Genomic DNA, 21,047 nt, shown 5'->3' on the forward strand with positions numbered 1-21,047 from the left:
CTATTGGTCATCCTTCACTCTTGCTATGTAATGAACCCATCTTTTTACTGGTTATATATTCCTTTCATGACATCCTTTGAGTTACTTTTGTTTTATGCAATTCCATTATCTGTGATCTCTTTCAGCTTTCTCATGTTCACTATGCACAAGTGGGATGATTCTTAACTTCAACTCCTTGGAAACTGTGGTAGTCCATGATTCATAACTGTACAATACCAAATGAAGAATTGTTAAATTCATTGTTAAAAAGATAAGGTTGTATTACAGGAAGAAACCTGGGATCATTACATGGATTATATAGCTTCCCAAAAAGTGCTCATCATGCCTTCCTCCTCCTATTCAGTTCTGAGTCCAACTCATAACCAAAATGTAGCCTTTGTCCAAGATATATGTGCTGATTTATCAGCTCTATGGGCTCACCATCCTAGTTCTTCATGCTGTAGTCTGCCAAATAGATAGTTTTTCATCCTTTTCCCTTGTATGGATAGTTAGGATGAACTGTTTGGGGTGATTATGGATCTCAGGAAGCTCTCTGACATTCTCAGGTATGATGCCATCATTACCACGGCATCCAGAAACAGGAACATTTGAAGCACATCTTTATGTATAAGAATTCCTTTTTCTGCTTGGATTCTTCTCTCAACCTGCTGTATCATAGCAGAAACTATTTGTGACAGTGTACAAAATATACTCCCTATCTCACGTGCCATTTGAAAATAATAATCAGAATCCAAAACCAAAGCATCAAATTGCCGAGAATTCGGTTCACAGTTGGCAAGAATATACCTAACTATGAGCTGATTTATATCTAACTCTGTATGTCAGGAACAGAGATTACCAATAAGATTCCCACTAGCAGGAGTAACAATTAAAAGCTGGACTCTGTGTTTCGTAATATATTTAGTTCTCTGATGAATCCATTATTTCATTGGTGTGATTTCCCCACCCCCCCTTACTGATGTGTCTGTATTCCTCATCCCATTCCACTCTTCTCTAATTCTCTCTATAAATTGTCTTCAGATGATCCAATGTGCTCATACCTTCATCTGTTTCTTTCAATAACTCAGGAGTATGGAAACTTCTAGAGGCAGAGCCAATATGGTGGAGTACAGAAAGTACTCAGCTGAGCTTTCCCAACATTCTCTTCCAAAAAAAACCCCCTAAATTTTAAAATAATGCCTCAAACAATTCTGGAGGGGCAGATACAACAAAAGGTCAGAGTGAGACATTCATCCAGTCTAATACAAAATAGGAGGTTAGAAAGAGAGATCTCTGACACAGGGGTGGAGGCTGGCCTGGATCCCATGTGGATGAAATGCTAGTGGTGGGAATAGGTGGTGGTGACAGAAGAAGAAACTTGTGGAGTTCTCAAGCCAGAGACAGCAAGGGTACTTGGCAACTAATCAGAAAGATGTTACAGGGTACCCCTATGCTAGCAATGAATGTAGGACCAGACATTGTCAGGAAACTCCATTGCTTATACTCACTTCTGGGTCATAGTTTGAGGGTAGAAAGAACAACTTTTGGTCAAGAGGGAGTAGGAGCTCTGAGGAGCAAATGTTTGGCAGCTCCATTGCCTATACCTCCATCTGCATCATAGTTCAAAGACAGAAAGGAGCACTTTCAGTAAAGAGGAAGAGGAAGCCCTGAGGGGTAGTATCACTTCCAGTCACAAAGGACCAGGGGCCCTTCCTGGCTAAGGACTGGAATGCAGTCCAAGAGGGCATTAACACACCTCTTCCCAGGTCACACCACTTTAGAAGTAATAAAAACTTCTAAACCCCCACAACTAGTTCTCAAAACAGCAGTGAAAAAAAGCCTAAAGCTTGAGACAGCCCCTCCCCCCACCTTCACAAGAAGAGAGTCCAATTATAACATAAAGTTCAAAGTCAAGAAATAGGCTGGAAAAAATAGCAAACAAGAACAAAAAGTACCTGACCACAAAAGCTAGAGGGAAGATCAAGATGCAAACTTAGAAAAACACAATTTTATCAAAACATCTACAACCAAAACCTCAAAGAAAAAACCTGTGAATTGGACACAGACTCAACAAGAATTCCTGGAAGAGGAAGATGGCAGAGTGAAAGCAGTGACCTGTTTGACCTTTCCCCGAAACCACTCTAACTACCTGTAAAAAAAATGACTCTAAACGAATTCTAAAGCAGCAGAACCCACAATAAGACAGAGCGAAGCAAACTTCCAGCACGACACAACCTGGATGGTTGATCAGAAGAAAGGTATATCGTGCCAGGTGGTAAGAGGAGCACAGTGCAGCATGGGTGCGAAGACCACAGTAAATCTGAAGCAGGCCTCAGAGGACTAAATCACAGGCAGCTCTGGTGGTTTCCAGACTTCTTAACCCAGAAACACCAAATACAACTTAGAAGGTCAGTGGGAAAAGTCTGTTTCTGCTGTGCTGAGAGAGGAGTGAGGGGCTGTCTCCTCAGCTTCCAGCCCACAGACTGAGGGGGATCAAGTGGCTGATCAGAGGGGGGAATGCAGGGATCTCTTGCTTTGCTTGCACTTGGATCTGGGTCACAGTTCTGTGTGGCGGTCCTGGGGCAAGGAGGAGCACTGGCGTGGTGGAGCTTGTAGTGGCTGTGAAAAGATAATCCTCCTCACAGTTCCAGGATGGAAAGGAGTGCTTGAGGTCACTAATAGACCAGAGCACAGCCCAGGAAAGGAGTAAACACCTTGCTCCTTATCATACCACCTTGGAAGAACTGAAAATTTATAGGTCCCTAGAAGTATCTCTGAAAACAGCTGTACAAACCCCCAAAGCTTGGGACAGTACATTCTCCACATTGGAAGTAGACTCTTACCTTAACAAAGAGTTTAAAACTCAAGTAATTGGCCAGGATCATGAGCAAAACTCACAAAATGAGTCAGACTATATTATCTTACTTTGGTGACAAAGAAGATCAAAACATACAACCAGAAGACAACCAAGTCAAAGCTCCTACATCCAAAGCCTCCAAGAAAAAGATGAATCAGTCCCAGGCCTTAGAAGAGCTCAAAAGGGATTTTGAGAAGCAAGTAAGAGAAGCAGAGGAAAAACTGGGAAGAGAAAGGAGAGTGATGCAAGAAAATCATGAAAAACAAGTCAACAATACCGAAGAAAATAACACCTTAAAAAATAGCCTAACCCAAATTATAAAGAAGTCCAAAAAGCCAATGAGGAGAAGAATGCCCTAAAAAGAAAAATTGGCCAAATGGAAAAGGAAGTCCAAAAGATTACTGAAGAAAATACTTCCTTAAAAATTAGAATAGAGCAATTGGAAGCTAGTGACTTTATGAGAAATCAAGACACTGTAAAAACAAATCCAAAAGAATGAAAAAATAGAAAACAATGTGAAATATCTCATTGGAAAAACAACTGACCTGGAAAATAGATCCAGGAGAGAGAATTTAAAAATTATTGGACTATCAAAAACAGAGCCAAGACATCATCTTTCAAGAAATTGTCAAGGAAAACTGCCCTGATATTTTAGAACCAGAGGGCAAAATAGAAATTGAAAGAATCCACCAATCTCCTCCTGAAAGAGATCCCCAAAGGAAAACTCCTAGGAATATTGTAGCCAAATTCCAGAGTTCCCAGGTCAAGGAGAAAATATTACAAGCTGCCAGAAAGAAACAATTCAAGTATGGTGGAAACATAATCAGGATAACACAAGATTTAGCAGCTTCTACATTAAAGGACCACAGGGCATGGAATATAATATTCAGGAGGGCAAAGGAGATAGGATTACAACCAAGAATCACCTACCCAGCAAAACTGAGTATAATCCTTCAGGGGAAAAAATGGTCATTCAGTGAAATAGAGGACTTTCAAGCATTCTTGATGAAAAGACCAGAGCTGAATAGAAAATTTGACTTTCAAATACAAGACTCAAGTGGAACATGAAGAGGTAAACAGGAAAGAGAAATCATAAGAGACTTATTAAGGTTGAACTGTTTACATTCCTGCATGGAAAGATGATATTTATAACTCATGAGACCTTTGTCAGTATTAGGGTAGTTGGAGGGAAAAAATTATATGTATGTATGGATAGATAGATAGATAGATAGATAGATAGATAGATAGATAGATAGATATAGATAGATAGAGGGCACAGGTGAGTTGAAGATTAAGTGGTCATATCTGGAGAATAAAATTAAGGGATGAGAGAGGATTATACTAGGAGAAGAAGAAAGGGAGAGGTAGAATGGGGTAAATTATCTCACAAAAAAAAACAGAAAAGAAAAGGCTCTTACAGTGGAGGGAAACAGGGGAAGGTGAGAGGAATGAGTGAATCTTATTCTCATAGGATTTGGCTTAAGGAGGGAGTAACATAAACATTTAATTGGGTATGGAAATCTGTCTTACTTACCCTACAGGAAAATAGGGGGAGAAGGGGACAAGAGAGCAGGGGGATGATAGAGAGGAGGGCAGATTGGGAAAGGGGTAATCAGAAGCAAATACTTCTGAGAAGGGACAGAGTCAAAAGAAAGAATAGAATAAATGGGGGGGGCAGGATAGGATTAAAGGAAATAGAGTTAGTTTTTCACAACATGTCTACTATGGAAGTGTTTTGCATAACTGTACATGTATCACCTATATTGAGTTGCTTGCCTTTCCAATGAGGGTGGTTGGGGAGGGAGGAAGGGAAAAAATTTGGAACCCAAAGTTTTAAAAACATATGTTTAAAAGAATGTTTTCACATGCAACTGGGAAATAAGAAATACAGGAAATGGGGTACAGAAGTCTATTCTGCCCTACAGGAAAATAGAAGAGGAAGGGGATAAGAGAAGGGGCGGGAGAGATAGAAGAGAGGGCAGACTAGGGGAAGGGGTGGGGGGAGGAACAAGATGGGGAGAAAATTTGGAACTGAAAATCATGTGGAACTAAATGTTGAAAATTAAAAATAAATAAATTTATATTAAAAAAAAAAAGAATTCCTGGAAGAACTAAAAAATGATTTTCAAAACCAAATAAGAGTGATACAGGATTTTTTAGGGGTTTTTTTTTTGGTCTATGTTGTTTTGTTTTACAACAACTAATATGAAATTATGTTTTGCATAACTACACATGTATAACCTATTTAATTTTTGCCTTCTCAGTGAGGGGAGTGGAGAGAAAAGGAAAGAATTTGGAACTCAAAATTTTTTAAAGAAATGTTTAAAATTATTTTTCACATGTAATTGGGGAAAAATAAAATATTAAATATTTTAAAGGGTGTAGAGGAAACATTAGTTAAAGAAATGAAGGCAAAGGAAGAAAATTAGAAACATACAATTAACAGTTTGGTAAAAGAGGTACAGGGGCAGCTAGGTGGTTCACTGGCCCTGGAGTCAGGAGGACCCGAATTCAAATCTGGTCTCAGACCAGACACTTGACACTTACTAGCTGGACAAGTCACTTAACCCCAGTCGCCTCACCAAAAAAAAAAATGGATAGATAGATAGATAGATGGATGGATAGGTAGATAGATAGACAGACAGATAGACAGATAGACAAAAGAGGTACAAAGATGCTAAAGAAAATACCTTAAAAAACAGAATAGGTCAAATGGTAAAGGACGTGCAAAGATCCATTGAAGAGAACACTTTATTGTTTTGGGGTTTTTTAGACAATTGGGGTTAAGTGACTTGCCCAGCTGGTTCAGTGTCCAGTGTTTGGTTTGAGGCCAGATTTGAACTGAACAGGCCCTGACTTCAGGCCAGTGCTCTATCCACTGCACCACCTAGCTGCCCTTACAAGAATGCTTTAAAAGTAGAATTGGCCAAATAGAAGAGGAAGTAAAAAAAGGTCACTGAGGAAAGTAATTTCTTAAAAATTCAAATTGGACAACTGAAGGTTAATGACTGCATGAGACACCAAGAAACAATAAAACAAAGTAAAATAATTTTAAAAAGAAGAAAACATGAAATATCTCCTCTCAGAAAAACAACTGACCTGGAAAAAAGATTAAGGAGAGATAATTAAAGAATTATTGGATTAACTGAAAGCCTCAAAGACAACTTTCCCAATATCTTAGAACCAGAGGGCAAAATAGAAATTGAAGGAATCCATTGTACCACCTAAAGGAGATCCCAAAAATGAAAACCCCCAGGATATTACAGCCAAATTCCAGGGCTCCCAGATCAAAGAGAAACTACTTCAAGCAGCCAAAAAGAAACCATTCAAATATCATGGAGCCACAGTCAGGTTCACACAAGATCTAAAGGAGCAGAGGGCTTTGAATATGATATTCTGGAAGGCAAAAGAGCTGGGACTACAACCAAGAATAACCTACTCAGAAAAACTGAATATAATTCTTTGGGGGGGGGGAAGAAGGGAGGGGAGAATGGATATTTATTGAAATAGAGGGCTTTTAAGCATTCCTGATGAAAAGGCCAGAGCTGAATAAAAAATTCTACTTTCTAATACAAGATTCAAGCATAAAAAGATAAACATGAAAGAAAAATCATAAGGGATTCAGTAATGGTAAACTGTTTACTTTTTTACAAGAGAAGATGATGCATGTATCTTCTAAGAACTTTATCATTATTAGGAAAGTAAGGAGGATTCTACAAAGAAAGAAAGCTTAGGAGTGAGTTGATTATGTTGGGATGATGTAAAAAAAATGCAAGAAAGCAGAATGCTCAGGGAGAAGGGGGGAAGGGAGAGGAAGAATGGGGGAAATTATATAAAAGAAGAGCTTTTACAATGGAAGAGAAAATTGTATGGGGCAAGAGCTGCCAATGTTTGAACCTCATTCACATCTAAATTGGTTCAAAAAGGGGAACAGTATACATACGTGTGTGTGTGTGTGTGTACATATATATAATATACATATACATACATACATAAACACACACACACATACTCAATTGATAATAGAAATCAATCTTGTCCAGCAGGGAAGTAGGAGGAAGGGAAAAAGAGAAAGGGGAGGGGGGTAAAGGGAAGCTAGATTTTTTAAAAATGCAGTGGTCAGAAGCAAAAATAGATTTTAGAGGAGAGAGAAAGAGAGAGAAATAGGATGCAGAGAAATGCACAATTAGTAATCATAATTGTGAATGTGAATGGGATGAACTCACTCATAAAATAGAAGTAGATAGCAGAAAGAATTAGAAACCAGAATCCACCAATATGTTGATTATAAGAAAAACACTTGAAACAGAGACTCACATAGAGTTAAAATAAAGGGCTGGAGCAGAATCTATTATGCTTCAACTGAAGTTAAAAAGGCAGTGATAGCAATTATAATCTCAGACAAAGTAAAAGCAAAAGCAAAAATAGACCTAATTAAAAGGGATAAGCAGGGAAACTAAACCTTGCTAAAAGGAACCATAGACAATGAAGTAATATTAATGCTTAAACATATGTACAGAGTGGCATAACTTTTAAAAGAAAAATGAATTACAAGAGGAAATAGTAAAACTATACTATACTTTCACTATACTAGTGGGAGACATCAACTTTCCCCTCCTAGAGCTACATAAATCTAATCATAATTTAAATAAGAAAAAAGTCAAAAAGATAAATAGAGTATCAGAAAAGTTAGACATTATAGGGCTCTGAAGAAAACGGAATGGGATATTCTTCTCAGTGGTATATGTCACCTTCACACACACACACACACACACACACACACACACACACACACACGGGCATGAAAACCTTGCAACCAAATACATAAAAGCAGAAACACTAAATGCATCCTTTTCAGATGATAATGCAATAAAAATTTAATTTAATAAATAGCCATGGAAGCATAGTTTGAAAGTTAATGAAGCTGAATAATGTAATACTAGAGAATGAGTTGGTCAAAGAACAAATCATAGAAACAATCAATTATTTCATTAGAAAGAATGATAACAATGAGACAATATTCCAAAATTTGTGGGATGCAGGCAAAACAGTACATAGTGTATCTCAGTGCATGCATACATCAATAAAAGTAAGAAGAGCAGATCAATGAATTGGGCATGGAACTAAAAACACTACAAAAAGAACAAATTAAAAATCCCTCATTAAATACCAAAGTGAAATTCTGAAAAATCAGAGAATAATAAAACTGAAAGTAAGAAAAATTAAACTAAATAAAATCAGGAGCTTCTTTTATGAAAAAATACATAGTTAACTTGATTTAAAAAGAAGAAAACCAAATCACTAGTATTAAAAATGAAAAGGGTGAATGTACCACCAATGAAGATGAAATTAAAGTAATCATTATGAGCTATTTTACCCAATTATATGCCAGTAAAACTGACAATGTAAGTGAAATGAATGAATACTTACAAAAATATAAACTGCCCAGATTAATAGAAGAGGAAGTAGAATACTTAAATAAGTCTATCTTAGAAAAAAGAAATTTAACAAACCATCAATGAGTTCCCTAAGAAAAAAATCCTTAGGCCCAAATGAATTTACAAGTGAATTCTACCAAACACTTAAGGAACAACTAATTCCAATACTGTATGAAGTATTTGAAAAAAAATATATGTAAAGGAGTCCTACCAACTTTCTTTTATGACATAAGTACAGTTTTGATGCTTAAACCAGAGAGAGCAAAAGCAGAGAGAAAAACTATAGACCAATTTCCTTAATGAATATTGATACAAAAAAATTAATAAAATACTACTCAGGAGATTACAGCAATATATCACAAAGATCACACACTATGACCAGGTGGGATTTATACCAGGAATGCAGGACAAGTTCAATATTAGGAAAACTATCAGCATAATTGACTATATCAATAACAAAAACCACAAACATATTATCTCAATAGATGCAGGAAAAGCCTTTGACAAAATATAACGCCCATTCCTATTAAAAAAAAAACAGTAGAGAGAATAGGAATCAATGCAGCCCTTCTTAAAATGATTAAGTAGCATCTATCTAAAACCAACAGCAAGCATTATCTGTAATGAGGATAAACTTGAAGCCTTCCCAGTAAGATTGGGGGGAAACAAGAATGTCCATTAATACCATTTTTATTAAACATTGTACCAGAAATGCTAGCTTTAACAATAAGAGAAGAAAAATAAATTGAAGGAATAAAAATAGGCAATGAGGAAAGAAAATTATCATTCTTTGTAGATGATATGATGGTATACTTAGAAAATTAATGAAAAAAAGTTGAAACAATTAACAACTTCAGCAAAGCTGCAGGATATAAAATAAACCTACAGAAATCATCGGCATTCCTACATACAACCAACAAAACCCAGCAGGAAGAGACAGAAAGAGAAATCCCATTTAAATTAGCTTCAAACAATATAAAATACTTGGGACTCTACCTCCCAAGAAAAACCCACAGATTATATGAACACAATTATAAAACATTTTTCACACAAATGCATATCTCCAAACAATTGGAGAAATATTAATTGCTCATGGGTAGGCTGAGCCCATATAATAAAAATGACAATTCTACCTAAAGATAACAATAATAAATAATAATAATAATAATAATAATAATAATAATAATAATAGTAATAATAACTCAAGAGTATCAATGCACTCTATTATCCCTCTGTAGTCCTCATTATCCTTAAGGATTGTCCTATCTCCTTTTCTGGTCACATGCATCCTTAGTAACATGTACCATAATAATATACTTTTATACAACTTCTCACACACAAGTAAAATGTGATAAACATGTCACAGTCTACTTATAACCACCATGTGTCTTTCTGTTGCCTATTTGTGATCCTGATTGCTCTAAAAGTTATATTTTATGATTCATTATCATCACTAGACTGTGGCAACGAGCACCTGAGCATCCTCAATTCCCAAATGCTAATCTCCTTTTCCAACTCAATCATGGACACACCTCGTTGTCTATGTGTAGTACCTTTTCAAGTCATATTGATGAACTCTAAAGTGAACAATGCATATTTATAAAGTACCAGTGAGGCAAATGTCAAACCTGTGGATAAAATAACTTTTTTTTATTTTTCAGTTAATGGCAAAGTAAACAAAGTCCTTGGAAGAAAGTAATTTATATCATTGCAGTGATTAGAAAAAGAAAGAAATCCTGCCTGAAGTCTTCTTTTCCTCTTATTTAGTCTGTAACCCAGATATTCCTATCTAATATCTACAGTGGCTAGGATGTACCACAAACTTACTCAACTCTCTTGACTTCTGACTTCATCATAGATCATATCCATCTAGTCAAGCTCTGCTTTCCCTTACTTCATCCAGAACCAAAACTTGTTTTTCAAGAAAAAAAAAAGTCAATAGCAATTAAGGAAGAGAGAGAAAAGAGGAATAAAAAGCCTAGAGAGAAAGAGGTAATCAACAGATTATGTATTTCCATAGCATGGCCACAAAATGACTGACAAATTTATGAGATTGCAGAAGACCTATTCCTACTGTCATAAAAGCTTATTAGCTAAATGTGAAACAAACTATACTGAGAATTAATCCAACATGCATCTGCCTTTTTTTAAGCACTATCCATTCAAATTGGCCTACTTGCTCTTCCTTCTACATGTTATTGCATCTCTTCACCCCATGGCATAACACAAATGGTCCACCATATCTGGATTATACATTTTTACCATTTCTGACTCCTAGAATCCATAACTTCCTTCAAAGCACTGTTCAGGTATCATCTTCTAAACAAGGCATTAAATAATTCCTTTAGTTGTTAGTATTCTTTCTGCTCCATCTTAAAATGACTTTGCATTGCTTTGCATGTACTTGGTACTTACTTATTTGGGTATATGTTGTATCCCCTCCCACTAGAATGTAAGTTTTGTGCAGTACTTGCATTTGTATTCCCGGTACCTAGCACAGTTCTTTGCACGTTGTAGGTGCTCATTGTTTGCCAAATTTAATCAAATCTGGGTCCTAGTCTTCTAGTATCTTTCACCTGTGCTGTATGTATTTTGTATGTACTTTTTCTTTAAATGTTGTCTTTCCCACTAAAAGGTAAGCTCTTTGAGGGCAAGAATGACTTTTGCCTTTTTTGTACCACCATCACTTACAGGGCCTCACTCTTCACTAGGCTCATACTTCTCTTTCCACTAGACTGTAGCAGTCTCCTTACTCTATAACTACTAGAACACCATAAAACTTCATTTTGTCCCTGTAGCTCCTTCCTTGTATTGATCAATTCCTTCCAGAACCTCCATTTTAAGGAAAGTGGCTATGACAGCCATGTTCACTCCTTAATTCTCTCAAGGCTCTTCATCTGACCCTCTGGACTTGTTTCTACCATGGTCCCATCTGGGTGTCTCCCCATCAAAACTAAATTCATTATGTATTCCCAAAGCTCTCCTCTCTTCTGAACTTCCTTAGTATCTTGGAGGGGAGTACCATCCTCCCAGACACCTAGGCTCACAACCTAAATGTCGTCCTTGACTCTTTACTCCCAAGAAAGGGATAACCCCTCCATATCCAATCAGTTGTCAAGGCCTATTGTTTCTACTTTAATAATATCTCTTTCTTCTCTTCTCTGACACAGTTGCCACTCTGGTACAGGCCCTTTCCTAGCCTTTTCTTCTTTTTTTTTTTTTTGCTTTTTGGTGAGGCAATTGAGGTTAAGTGACTTACCTAGCCACTAAGTGACAAGTGTCTGAGGCCGGATTTGAACTTAGGTCCTCCTGAGTCCAAGGCCAGAGCTCTATTCACTGTGTCACCTAGGTGCCCCTTCTTCTAGCCTTTTGTCTGCCCACTCAAGTCCATCCTCCATTCATCTGTCAATTTGATTTTCCAAAAGTGCAAGTTTGACCATGCTGTTGCATTATTCAGTCAACTCCAGTGACTCCCTATTACCTCTATGGAACAAGTATAAAATTTTATGTTTGGCTTTTAAAGCTTTCCATAAGTTGATCCCTCTTTCTCAGCTTTCTAGTCTTCTTATTCCTTCCACCACCACCACTACCTCCAGCTATGATCCAGTGATCCAGTGACACTGGTCTTTTTTGTGGTTCCTTACATTGGACACTCCAAGTCTGAATTTGATTCTTGGAGTTTAACTTGCTATCCCTTATTCTTGGAACTCTATCCTTTCTCATCTTTTTCTAGCTTCTCTAGCTTCCTTCATATCTCAGCTAAAGTCTTATCTTCTATGAGAAGTCTTTCCTGATCTTTCTTAATACTACTGTCTTTCCTCTGCCTATGATTCCTAATTTAGCAAATATATATATATCGTTTGTACATAGTTGTTTGCATGTTATTTCCCTCATAATTGTAAACTCCTTGAAAGTGGGGACTATCTTTTGCCATTCTTTTTATACCTACTGCCTGACACATAGTAGTATCTTAATAAATGTTTGTTGGTGTGGTTACGCACTCATTCACCATACTAAGCATTTAGGAAACAAATACAAGCCAGTAAGTTAATCCCTGCCCTTGTGAAACTTATATTCTAAAGGGAAAAGACAAAACATAAAGGGGAGCTGGAAAGAGGGAGGGAATATGCTGATTAGGAAGGTTACCCAAACAATGAGTTGTGTGGATATGGCTGGAAAGTGCCAAGGATGGCCTGTTCCTCTTATCAGAGCCTAGCAACCCAGGGTCAGATTCTAAGATTCCAGAAAGGAATGAGAATGATGGCCTGAGTATAAAGTAGCATGGCATGAAGTAGCTTAGAAGCCTGAAACAGTCTATATAACTAGACTGATGAGTTGTTGAGCTAGTCAAGCATTTATTAAGTGCTTACTGTGCCAGTCAGTCAACAAGTGTTCTTGTTCACGTTCATGTTCATGTTCATGACAAGTACTTACTACTTGTCAGACATGATGCTAAGTACCTGGAATACGAACACAAGGAAAGTGTAAAATAACTCGTGCTCTAATGGGAGAAGATAATATATGAAAGGAAGCTGAAATGTATGGTGTTTGTTGGGGGCTTTGCAGAGAGGTCAAGAAAAAGGAGGACTGAGACAAAACTGTCAGATTTGGTGATTAAGAGATCATCGGTAATTTTGGAGAAAGCAGTTTCTCTTTAATGATGAGGTCAAGAAGTCAGACCATAGACAGTTAAAAAGGGAGGGAGAAGAGAGGAAGTGAGACAGCCTTCTCAAGTTGATTATCCAGAAAAGGGAGAAAAGATATTGGATGATAGCTAGTAGGAATGGATGCATGAGACTCTCAAAAGTTAGAGGGTTTTTTGAGGATGGGGGAGACATGGGCATCTTTATAGGAAGTAGGGAATCAGCCAATAGAAAGGAAGGGATTAAAGATGAATGAAAGAATGAGGATAATAGAAGGTGAAATCTGCTAGGGTTGACAGGATGGAATGGGATCACTTTTGTGTTTAGAAGTATTTGCTTTAGCAAAAAGAAGGGCCCCCTCTCTGTGTTAAAAAGGGGTGAAGGAGGAGAAAGTGGCAGAATACATCTCAGTGATGTGAGCTGAGGAGGAGGGGAGAAGAGGAAGCTCTCCATGAACATCCTTAATTTTCACAGTGAGGGAAGGTTTCCAGCTGAGAGGATGGAATTGGGACAGCTCTGGGAGATTTAAGGAGGGATGAAAAGGTTTAGTGAAGGATAAAAAGCCACTGTAGTGAGAGGGATGAGTCAATTAGGGAGGTGCAAAAGGATTGCCTTGATGCAGTAAAGGACCAGTTGAGATTATGTAACAAATTTGTGGTAGACAGAGTCAACACAGTTTAATATATGCTCTAGATCTGTCTATCTGTCTATCTATCTATTTATGTAAACTGCTCCCTCTCAGTCTCCTTTTATGATCCACATATTGTTCTGGCCCACCAACTGTCTGTGTACCCCAAGACTTCTCTCATCCTTCCATTCTATCTTATTTGATGACTTCATCCAGTCCCATAAGTTCAATTATCATCTCTAGGCTGATGACTCAGGACAGCTAGGTGGCACAGTGGACAGAGTGCTCTGCCTGAAGTCCAGAAGACTCATCTTCCTGAGTTTAAATCTGGCCTCAGACACATACTAGCTGTGTGACCCTGGGCAAGTTACTTAACCCAGTTTCCTTCAGTTTCCTCATCTGTAAAGTAAGCTGGAGAAGGAAACACAATCCACTCCAGCATCTTTGCCAAGAAAACCCCAAATGGGGTCACAAAGAGTTAGACATGACTGAAACTACAACAACTTGAGATGATGATTCACAAGTTTTCTATCATGCCCTATTTCCTCTCCTGACCTCTAGCTGAACTGTCTATTCAATCCTTCGAGCTACAGTTCCTGTATCCCAAATAGAGTTCATTATCTTTCTCCCCAAACCTCCCGGTCACTCAGCTCCACACCTCAGTGACATCCTTATTCACTGCACATATCCAATGCATTGCCAAGTCTTATTGCTCCTACCTCCACCTTCTGATATATGTACCCTGCTCTCTACTAACACAACCAAAACCTTACCACAGGCCCTCGTTATGTCTCTCTTGGAAAATGACATCATATCTTCAAGTCTTTCTCCACCCCATTCCATCCTCCAAGCTGCAAAAGTGATTTTCTTTTTGTTTTCTTTTTTTTTTGACTAGGCAATGGGGTTAAGTGACTTGCCCAGGGTCACACAGCTAGTAAGGTTATGTGTCTGAGGCTGGATTTGAACTCAGGTCCTCCTGACTCCAGGGCCAATGCTCTATCCAATGCCCCACCTAGCTGCCCCCGAAAGTGATTTTCTTAAAGTACAGATCTGACTTTGGCTCCTTCTACACTCCAGGGTCAAAGCTAAACTCTTCTACTTGGTATATGAAGTCCTTTATAATATGGCCCCTTTCTTTTACTACATTCTATGTACCACTGGCTTACTTACTGTTCCTCACATAGTTCCATTTCCCATTTCTATATATTGGCATTAGTTTTCCTTCATGTATGGAATGCTCTCCTTCCTCATCTCTACCTCTCAGAGCCCTGGACTTTTTTCAAGACTCAGCTCAAGGGCACCTTGTATGAGAGGTCTTTCCCAGTCCCCTGTTCTTACCTTCTAAGGATACCTTACATCTACTCTGTACGTCTCTTGCATGCACCTAATTTTTCACATGGTGTCTTCCTCATGAGAAGGGAAGAGCCTAATGGGAAGGAGCATACATATCGATTGGCCAATTTACTAAAAAAAAGAAGGCAGATAGTGGGTGGCAACCAAAGACTGAGGCATGGCAAGGCATGAGCAGCCATCAGGCAAGATGTCAAGAGATATGAAGGTAGAGGAGAGTTTATAGTTGAACTATTTGAAAGCGAAGAATATGAGGTCAGAGCAAGGGCTGAGGAAGATAGACTAGAGGTCAATGTGCAAAAAAAAAATTAACAGGTTTGGGGACTGTGAGGTAGAGGGAGAGATGGAAGGAAAAGATGCTATGATCAAACAGAAGAATTTAAGAGCTCTAAATCTGGGAGTTAGAAGAGCTATGGGTAACGGCAAGAGGAAGGATATGAGATTCTCTGTATGTGACTGAGTAGACAGGTCATGGGAAATGAAGAGGATGAAATAAATTGAAGTTTCTAAGTCTGAAGGAAGAGGTTGGAGGGAAGGTATTGAACTTCTTAAGAATGGAAGAAGAATGTCTTGAGGGCTGGTGGATAATTTTAGCCAGCCTTTGGCTACAGATGAATGGAATAGACCTTAAAGGCACAAAGGTTAGTGGGTGGTGACAGCAGAGTGAATGTCTACAAATAGCTGTGAGGAGAAAGTGTACTTACTTCTCATCTTGGCCCACTCTGTCAAAGTCCCTGAGACAGGGCCTTACTCACTATTGGAGAGAATTCAGTCACTCAGCCACGCAGCAAACATTTATGAAGAAATTATTATATGTCAGGTACTGTTCTAAGCAGCGGGAATACAAAGAAAGGAAAAATGTGGTCCGTGTACTCAAGGACCTCACATTCTAATGGAGGGAGACAACATAGAAACAATTATGTATATGCAAGATATATACAGTATAAGTAAGATATAGTCTTAGAGACAAGGAAAGAAAGGCCTTTTGCAGAAACAGTTTCTCCAGAGAAGAACCATTTTTTTGGGGGGAGGGGGGGGGCTAGGCACTGGGGGTTAAGCAACTTGCCCAGGGTCACACAGCTAGTGTCAAGTGTCTGAGGCCACATTTGAACTCAGGTCCTCCTGACTCCAGGGCCAGTGTGCCACCTAGCTGCCCCTTTGTTTTTGTTTGTTTGTTTGTTTTAGGAGAACCATTTTTCACCAAGTACAAGAAGATGTAAAGTACATTGAAGGAAGAGGTGCAAGATGAAGTTGCCTTTACTTAATTGTAGCTAAAAGAGCACAGTGGAAGAAGGGAGGGCAGAGCAGGATAAGGTCTTGGGCAGGACTGAGTTAGATGAAGAGTGATGAAGCAGAAAGTAGTAGAAGGAGAGGTAGAGACTCCTAGGCAGCCTGTGACTCCAAAATAGGGTTTTGGAAAGGGGAGAGTTGGGCTTAGGCGGTCATTGGACATTTGATTATGCCTCCCATCCATAAAGATCCTGGGGTAATACAGGATAACATCTAGGTGTTCTTCCTCAAGTGCCAAGAAAGAACACTAAATCTGACCCATAAGAATAAGCTCCTTACAAGTAGAGGTTGTATTTTCTTTGCATTTTTATCCCCAGCACCTGGAACATAGTAGGTGCCTAATAAATACTTTTTAAAATAATTGAGGGAAGAAGGAAAATAGGCATGGGCATCTGTTAGTAAGAATACCTGGACTCCAGGATTCTGACAGAACTCACATTCAGCAACAGGTTTTTTTGGTCGTGTTCCAGGATGTCAGGACATAACTGATACATAGTCAAAGTATGTACTTAGCTACTGGCCTGGTTTCTGAGAACTTAACCCTGAGCAGGAGACTGGTGCTGAGGATCATAATCTTAGTGGCATGAGGCTTGTCACTTGTGTGCTCAGTGGTTTTGGAGGGCTGAAGCAGAATTATTAGCTTGCCCTGCTAGGCCCTATCTCTATGGTGATGGAAGGTGACACGAATACTGATTTTCTCAACTTTCCTGGTGAGCCCTCCTTCCTCTCCCTTTTCCTCCTCAAACTCTGGCTTGTTGGCAGTAGAGCATATACTACATCTATGTAAAATTGGCTATAGTAAATTTTATACCTGTTTGTACTCAGAGTAATTAATGTAAGTTTTCTTTTTAACTTAAGAGAATCAATTAATTCATCAACAAGTAAAGTGCATACTATGTGCCAGACAGTATGCTAAGTGTTGTGGCTACAAAGAAAATAATCAAAAACAGTTCCTGCCCATAAGGAACTTATATTCTAATGGAAAGATAAATGTATATAAATGATATATACAAAGTACACACTAAATAGATGGAAAATATTGAAGGTTATACTAGACAGACAAGGCCTCCCGAAGAAAGCGGAGTTTGGGCTGAGTCTTGAAGGAAGCTAGGAGTTCTAAGGGATCCTTTTCTTTTTTTTGGTGAGGCAGTTGGGGTTAAGTGACTTGCCCAGGGTCACACAGCTAGTGAGTGTTATATGTGTGAGGCTGGATTTGAACTCAGGTCCTCCTGACTTCAGGGCCGGTGCTCTATCCACTGCACCACCTAGCTGCCCCTAGGGATTCTAAGACTAAAATTCTAACGTGATGAAGGAAGAGTATTCGCGGCATGGTGGGGTCTGGTCATTGCAAAGAATAGAGAAAGAGCATCTTCTATGAGGGAAAAGTAGTCCAGAAAGCTGCATTGTAGAGAAAGTAAAGGGTAACATGTTAAAAGAAGATAAAAAAATAAGGCCAAAGAATGATATGGAAGCATCTTGGTACCAAAGTGACCAGGCCAAGAACTGATAGCAGTAAAGACTAAGAAGTGACCATACCAGCAAACAGAGGATGTGGGTCTATTACAGAGAAAAAAAACAGAGTGGTCCATGGCTCAGCTAGGGTATTACACGCCTTTCCTCCCAGAGTATCTTTTCTATGATGTTCATCTTTAGACTTCTGTAAATTTGAATAAAATAGAATCACTTTTTATCGGGTATTTAGAACTTTAAATATATATATTTAACACAACTGACATTTACAAAGCGATGCAGGAGACCTTTATCATTGTAGAATCCCCTTAATGAAGTGCATTTCTTAGCCCGTGCGAAAGTAAGACTATAAAAAGAAGTCGTCTTAGATTTTTTTCTTCCTATTGTCTCAGCAAGGGGCTCATTCAACTCTCCTCTATGACCTGCAGTCATGAGACTACTCTCAAAGATCTCATTTATTTCAGGTTTAAGAAAGGCAAAGCAGCTGACCTAGATAGTACATTCTTGCAGAGTAGCTACCGGAGAACTCCCTCTCACAAAAGGGACTTTGATTAAGAATTTCTTAGAAAAAGCAATGTCCACAGAAGTTCACTTCAAAGAGGCCAGAAATGAAGACAAAGGCTAAAATCCAGCCTAAGTCATAGGCACAGCTTTAGTTTCATTGGCAGTCCTTTATGTGAAAGTGGTGCTTTCTTGAAAACAATCCCTCAGCAGTGAAGCAGGAGCCTGAAGATTCTGTCTCTTTGGTCTGGTTCAGTCACTGCCCAGCAATTACTGCTCCTGCTTACAAAAGCTGAGTGAATTAATCTAGCTAATGGAGGGAAAGGGAGGTGGTCATAATTCCAAATGGTGGACTATTCAGAGATTATTTCTAGATGGTCTCAGAATGCACGCACTCCAGTTAGACTTGGAGGTTTATGTAGCATTGGAAGATCAAATGCATGGGATGAAACTACAATGGACTTTCAATTAAGTAGCAGAGGTGTTTGGGTCAGTAGGAACTTGAAAGCTAGATAATGATGATTATTACAGTTGACATATATATGCATATATATATATTATATATATATATATATGGTGTTTTGTAGTTTATAAAGAATTTTACCTCTTATCTTGTCTGCTACAAAAAAAAAAAGCCATGAAGTATGTAATGCAGAGCTATAACCAGGAGCATGCTGGAGCCAGCTCAAACCTGCTCCCAAGAGACAATTATCAAACTTTATAGTGTGAGCATTTACATTTTGGAAATTAGTAAACTACAAGTCAAAACTTCATTCATTTATTGTCTAGACTTAAGAAAGTAATGGAGAAATGTTAATAATTCAGAATAAACTTAAAAATATGCCTTAAGTACATTTATTTCCTTTCAGAGATCCAGTTGTTAAATATTTACCAGCACACTGGATATAACACATTCCACCCATCATGCACTATTGATAGGAACACAAATTTAGAGTTCCAGATCACATTAGAAGTCATCTAGTCAATTCACTTCAATACTTTAGTTCAACAAGGATTTATAAAGTGACTAGTCTATGCCAGATAGTATACAAAGTGCTAGACTATAAAGGCAGAAATGAAAATAGTCCCTGACCTCAAGTAGCTTATATTCTATTGGAGGATCATGAGAACATAGATATAAAGCTAGAAGGGATCTTAGAAGCCATTAGTCCAACCCTCTACTTTTACAGCTTAGGAAACTGAGGCCCAGAGAGTTCAAGTGATTTGTCCCTGGTCAGAGTTAAATAAGTAGTAGAAGAGAGATTCAAACACAATCCCTCTGACTCCAGTTCCCATGCTCTCTCCACTCCACTTAATCTATCAACAATGCCCTTCAAATGTTTTTCTTTTGTGCTTTATTTTTTTTTTCAGTTTACTTGCATATTCAATGATATAATGCTCCCCAGGCTTTTAATGGGCAGCTAGATGGTGCCGTGAATAAAGCACCAGGCTTGGAATCAGAAAAACTCATCTTCTTGAGTTCAAATCCAGCCTCAGATACTTACTAGATGTGTGAACCTGGACAAGTCACTTAACTCTGTTTGCTTCTACTTCTTCATCCGTCAAATGATCTGGAGAAGGAAATGACAAACCACTCCAGTATCTTTGCCAAGAAAACCCCAAATGGGGTGATGGAGAGATGAACGCAAGTGAACAACAAGGCTGTTAATGCCATCTCAGCAGGACATAAAAGGTAACCATTATTTTATTCATAGTAGCACTTTTTATGGTAGCAAAGGGCTAGAAACAAAATGGGTTCCCATTCATTGGGGAGTGATTGAACAAACAGTGCAATAATAACATGAGAAGATTACTATTTCAATAAGAAATGATGAATGTGAGGAATTACGAGAAGCATGGAAAGCTTTGTATGAACCGATGCAAAGTGAAAAAAGCCAAACCAAAAGAACCAGATGCGCAATTACTACAAAGAATACAAATGAAAAGTCCTTGAAAGGAAGCCAAACTGAGCAACTGAAAAACCAATAATAGTCCCAGAGAACAAATTTAAAATACAACTCACTCTTAACTTTTAACTGGAAACCTTCCCCCAGCCACTTTTAATCCAAATGCATTCCCTCTGTTCATTATTTCCTATTTATCCTGGATATAGCTTGTTTTATACATATATGTGTATATGTGTGTGTGTGTATATGTATGTATATGTATGTATGTGTGTATATATGTATGTATGTATGTATATATACATATATGTGTATATGTATGTGTGTGTATACATATATATACACATACATATTTGTGTTGTCTCCCATTACATTGTAAGCTCCTTGAGGGCAGGTTCTATCTTACACTTCTTTTTGTAGTCTTACAGCTCAGCACAGTAGCTAGAACCTAGTAAGCACTTAATAAATATTTCTTGATTGATTCATGGAAGAGAGACAGGGAACTTCTAGGGAAGAATGTTCTAGCTGTACATTGTCAGATATGGTTACTGTGCTAGATAATGGGTATTTCTGCTTAATGTTTTTTTCAAGGGAGGGGCTAAATCTGAATTGTGGTGGGAAGGGAGGTTATACCCCAAAATGACTGTGATGATTAAAAAAAAATTATCCTATCCATCCCCTACTTTCCTCCTCAAGACTGGGGGTTGTTTTCTTTCAGGCTTATTTTCATTTCTTTCATTTGTTTCCATGAATCACTTAAAATTCAACTACCTGTGTCTCCATCTTACTAAATACCACCTTATCTCCACTGCTCCACTTCCCCTTTTTCTCTGATACTCCTGCCTTTTCCCTTTCATTAGATATTTCCTACAGTCAGGATCAAGGAACATTAAAAGTGTTTCTTTGTTGGACTTTCAGGGTCTATTTCCACAGCTAGCCACTCTTTCTCCTTGCTGCACTAAACCAAAAAACTTCTGGAAGGAACAG

The sequence above is a fragment of the Phascolarctos cinereus genome, unplaced genomic scaffold (assembly GCF_003287225.1).
Source record: "Phascolarctos cinereus isolate Bilbo 61053 unplaced genomic scaffold, phaCin_HiC Scaffold_5;HRSCAF=322, whole genome shotgun sequence".
In the NCBI taxonomy this organism is placed as follows: domain Eukaryota; kingdom Metazoa; phylum Chordata; class Mammalia; order Diprotodontia; family Phascolarctidae; genus Phascolarctos; species Phascolarctos cinereus.